The sequence below is a fragment of the Hipposideros armiger genome, unplaced genomic scaffold (genome assembly GCF_001890085.2).
Source record: "Hipposideros armiger isolate ML-2016 unplaced genomic scaffold, ASM189008v1 scaffold_944, whole genome shotgun sequence".
Lineage (NCBI taxonomy): Eukaryota > Metazoa > Chordata > Mammalia > Chiroptera > Hipposideridae > Hipposideros > Hipposideros armiger.
Window position 1 is genome coordinate 1 of NW_017732294.1, and position 4,686 is coordinate 4,686.

A 4,686-nucleotide genomic window follows, 5' to 3' on the forward strand; every position below is an offset into this window, starting at 1 on the left:
GAGGGCTACTGGAAGAAAAGGGGGCAGGAGAGCTTCTACCCGTATGTGGAGGTGAGGGCCTCGGGCTGGCCGGAGGGTGGAGACCTGTGGTTCACGGTGACCCTGGTGAGGTCCTGCAGTGGCCAGCTCCCCTCCCACTCTCCCAGGGCGGTGACAGGCAGGGACTTCACCTGCCTTGGGCCCCCAGAAGGAAGGTGGCCCTGTCTTGACCCTGGGTCAGGCTGTGGGGGCAGGGCCGAGGGTGACACAGCCCCCGTGGACAGAGGTGTTCACCAAGCCCATCTAGCTCACTGCGCCTGACCGTACTGCCTCCCACTTCACCTGGCCCTGTTCAGGGTGCATCCCTTGGGGAACCCGGCAGGCCTAGGGCCCCTCAAGCCAATCTCCTTCTCTGGGGAGTACTCAGTCCCATCCCCAGCCCTCACCAAGTTTCAGTTCTCCACTATCGGGCTCTATCTGGCTCGGGGGCTCCTGTTCCCCTTGATCCAGCCCCTGGCCCACAGTCTGGGCTGCTGGAGTCTCCCAGGCAGCGTTGGGACCAGGGAACTGGTGAGCTGCGTGCGGGGCCCCTCACTGTCTTCTGGCGCCTCCTCGGCCCTCACAGGTAGTTTTCACCATCACCAACGAGACCCACAAGTTCCACGTCCCCCTGCTGCTGACCCCCTGGTCCTACACCACGTACCGTGGGAGTTGACCGCCAGCTGGCCTTGAGCACCGATCCCATCACCGTGGCCCCTGACCCACCCCCAGCCCTCCACAGTGGGTTCCATGCTCATCATGGGGCCTCAGGCCCCACTTTCTGTGGGGGGTTCTGGCCCCCCATTTCCCAGTGGAACCTGTGACTCGGGCATCAATAAAGTCGGTGCTGGCATCTGCATGGCAGCTGCAGTCACTGGGCAGAGCTCGGCTGGTGCTGCCCGCCCGAGGTGGGAGGGCGTGTGGATGGGCAGCAGGGAGGGAGCAGACAGGCCACAGCCCTGAAGGTGCTCCTCCCACAGCAGGTGACAGGACACGCTGCACACGTGAAAAGCCTTCATTTGCAGACCAGACAAACCTAAGAAACGAATGCCTGCTGTCCTGGGTGTGTAAAAGGGGGCGCCACTCAGCCAAAAGTCCAGGGCAGGGGCTACGTTGTCCAGGGGGATCCCAAAGGCCAGGAGCTTTGCTTTGTAGGTCACTGTGGGCCTGTGGGGACAGAGAAGTGTCAGAGGAGGGGCAGGGAACACAGCCAGCCTGACCCTCACTCAGGCCCACCCAGCCCTGAGGAGGGTGTGGGGGGCGGGGGAACCGCCAAGCTAAGCTTTACCAGGTTGTCACTCTAGGCCAGACCTGCCCCTAAACTCAGGATCACAGTGGGGGACGCTGCCGTCATCCCTGTGTCACAGACGGGAAGACTGAGGATTCCTGAAAAGCTGAGCAAAGTCGGAGTGCAGGAGAAGTCACATGAACTGTGTGGTTTCACACTGGGGGGGACACGCCTGGTAACAAGCGGGATCACTTGGGGGTCCGCGCAGGGCAAATACCAGCAGCCCAAGCCATGGGCTCAGGTGTGGCGTCTGCAGCAACCGAGTCTGCACTGATTGGCGAATCGCTCCGGGCCCCGCCCCTGGGCTCCTCCACACCAGCTCCAGTGGTCTCCCTGCACAGGAGGGCCCTCACCTCACGCCCCCAGGCCCTAATCTTGCCCCTCACCCAGGCTCTAATCTCACGCACCCAGGCTCCCACCTGGTGCCCCCAAGCACTAATCTCCAGCCCGCCCTCCTACCCCCCCCCCACCCCACTTTGCCTTGGGGCCAAGCAGCCAATGGCTGGGAGGATGGCAGGTTGGACCCAGGGGTAGGCGCCTAGGAGGGGCGCTCCCACGTGGGGAGGGCCAGACTGTAACCCCCACAGAGGAGCGGGAAGGGACCGAGTTCTTTCAGTTCCAAGTGTCAGTGGCCTCCTCCCTGCCCAGGGAGGGCCACGATTCAGCTGTGGGTGTGGGCGTTTATGGAGTGGAGAATGGCAGAGAGAATGGGCTCCCCACCACCCCAGGGCAGGTGTCTCAGGTCCTTTGAAATGTTCACGTGACAGCAGCAGGTTTAGAAACTTTGACTTCAGTTTCCTAAATCTCTACCTGAGCGCAGATTTTTATTTTCAGCGAAGAAATGGGTATAAAAGGAAAGAAAACACCCGCACCAAGGTTTGGCACACCATCTGTACCAACACCAACCACTGACAACCAGAGAGCTGCAGCAGGGTTGAGAACAAGTGGGCCTTCAGACCTTCCTCCCTGTGAGAACAAATCCCAGATCAGAGAGCTCCTGCGTTGGATTGGTTGTTTCCCACAGAGGGTACTACTGGTGGAGAGGCCTGGTGGGGCCCAAAGTCCAACCCTTTCTCTGATCACCAGCCTGCTCTCTTGTCACGCAGAGGGCGGACATTCTTCTTAATCACTTAGCCCGGAGTGGCTCCTTTTCTAATTTTCACATCTTCATGTGCGATTGCAGCAGTTCTCAGAGATGGCTCTCCTAAGCACTGGGCCGCTGGAATTTGAGCCTGGGTCTACCTTTACTAGAGACTACCCTTTACTAGGTCTACCCTTTGTTACCTGTTCCTTGGGACAGGTCACACCTCTCAGGGTCTTTGTTTTGTGACTTGTAAAATTCCCCATTTTTAGAGCTCAGAACATTCATTGCTTCCTAGTGAGCACAAAATTGGTGTTAGTTAACCTGAAAGACCTCTGCTGAGGCCTTTGCTCTGCTTCCTGACAGGCTGTAAGGTTGCCCCTCACAAGGCCTGTGTTTGTCATTTGTAAATTAGAGCTNCACCCCATCACCCCATCATTCCGTCCGTCCCCTGGACTCCATTTCCGGCCCCTGGAGGAGCCTCGGCGGCACCCGCAGGTTTGTTGGCCCAGTTTGCCCGCCTGCGCCCCCTCCTGAACGAAGTTCCTTGGGGCCCTACTGGCGGGCATAGAGGTGGACCTACCCTGCCCCCCTCCCGGTTTGGTCAGACACTTGGTCTCCGGGTCTTGGGAGGTGACAGAAGAGAGACAGGGGCCGGCCGGGGGAGGTGCCCCGGGCCGCCCCCCACTCTTAGGGTGGCGGGCGTGGGGTGACCTCTGACCGCCTCGAGCTGTCCCGAATTAGCCAGGCATGAGCTCCGGGGCCGTCCCGCGGCTGCGCACGCTCCAGCGACACCTGGGCTCCCCCGAGGTAGGGGGTCAGGCAGGGACTGGGGTTTCTGTCCCCTCGTCTGTCTGGGGCCAAGGTCCGGTGACCCATAAGCCAGGGGACAGAGAGCTGTGTTCTGGGAGAACAAGGAGACCGGGTCTGGCCATCCATGCCAGCACTGACCAGCAGCAAAGAGGGGTGGAAGGGGAGGCCTGTGTGCCAGAGGTACCCTTCAGTGGCTGGGTGGAGCGGATGGGGGCCCAGTGGGGGCGGATTGGGGACAGGTCAGTTGGTTTATGAACTGTATTTCAGCGTGCTAACACCGCAGCCCGCCATGCTGATCATTAATTCCAGCCTCCCCCTCCCCCAAAGGGACAGTTAGGGACTCTGCCCGGCTGGGGCTGTTTACTCTAAGGCTGGTGTGGACACAGCTTGGGCCCACACGCTCATCCCTGCCCCCGTCTCGTGGCCCAGGACAGAGGCATGGAGCCAGTCAGCAGCCCGCTGACCACACACGTGCTGGACACTGCCTCAGGACTCCCCGCCCAGGGCCTCTGCCTCCAGCTCTCCAGGCTCGAGGACCATGGCCAGCAATGGACGGAACTGAGGAAAAGGTAGGAGGGAGGGCTGGGGCAGGACTTGGGTGCAGACCACCTCCCCTAAGCCAGGGCCAGCCCTGAGTTCTGGCTGGTACAAGCAGCAAGGCGAAGGATCCCAGCCAGGCAAGGAGGGCGGCACTGAGGGCTGACGGCTGAGCTGCCCACTGCCCCACGGTCCCCTGCTGACTCCGGAGCCTGTTTCATCAGGCTGTGTAGTCCCTGCTGGCACAGCCTCACACCCCTAAGGGCTGGGTTGCTTAAGGCCTGCGGTGGAAACTCAAAGGCCTCACTGTCACCATGTTTAACAGGCAGCTCGCTGAGCACTTCATTTCTCTTCCTTTTATTCTCCCTACACCCTGTGGGCGGGCACCATAATGACCCCTATTACAGATGGGGAGACTGAGGCAGGAAGAGGCAAGGTAAAAGCTGGATCCCACACCACGCCCGGCCCTTATCCCTTGTCCAGGCCTTGCTGGGGAGGCCCAGCCCAGGCTTGGGTTGGCATCATGGCACTTGGGTGGGCCCTGGCCCTGTAAGGGGTCCCCAGACCCTCGATCTTGAAGGAGGCAGGCACCTCTGGTGGTGGAAGTCGGGTGGCTGGGCTCCAAAGGTTCCGGGCCTGAGGGTGTGGAGCTCGTACCCTCCCTGTTCAGCCCCTCACAAAAGCGGGGTCCAAGTCACATGTGAGGGTTAGCTGTGGTCTTGGAAGAACACATGGAGTCCCATGGGGGGGTCATATGGACCCACTCCCAACCCTCCATCAACTGCTGGTACATGCCACTCTTTCTAAGCGCAGTGCAGACCCTTGGAAGCACAGCTGGTGGGAACAGGTGAGGTTCCAGCAAAGCCACAGCCCTTGGAGCCCTCCATTGGGGCGCTCAGTGCGGCTGGAAATAGGAGGCCGTGTGGATGGGGGTCCGGATAGAGTTCCT

The 4,686-nt window shown here is 60.7% G+C and overlaps 1 long non-coding RNA gene across 1 annotated transcript; it reads left to right on the plus strand.

Annotated features, from left to right (window-relative positions):
• On the plus strand, positions 1-871 carry LOC109375400 (uncharacterized). The gene is made up of 2 exons (XR_002122568.1): positions 1-51; positions 605-871. It is a non-coding gene; the product is annotated as an uncharacterized LOC109375400 (long non-coding RNA).
• The last annotated feature ends 3,815 nt before the right edge of the window (positions 872-4,686 follow it).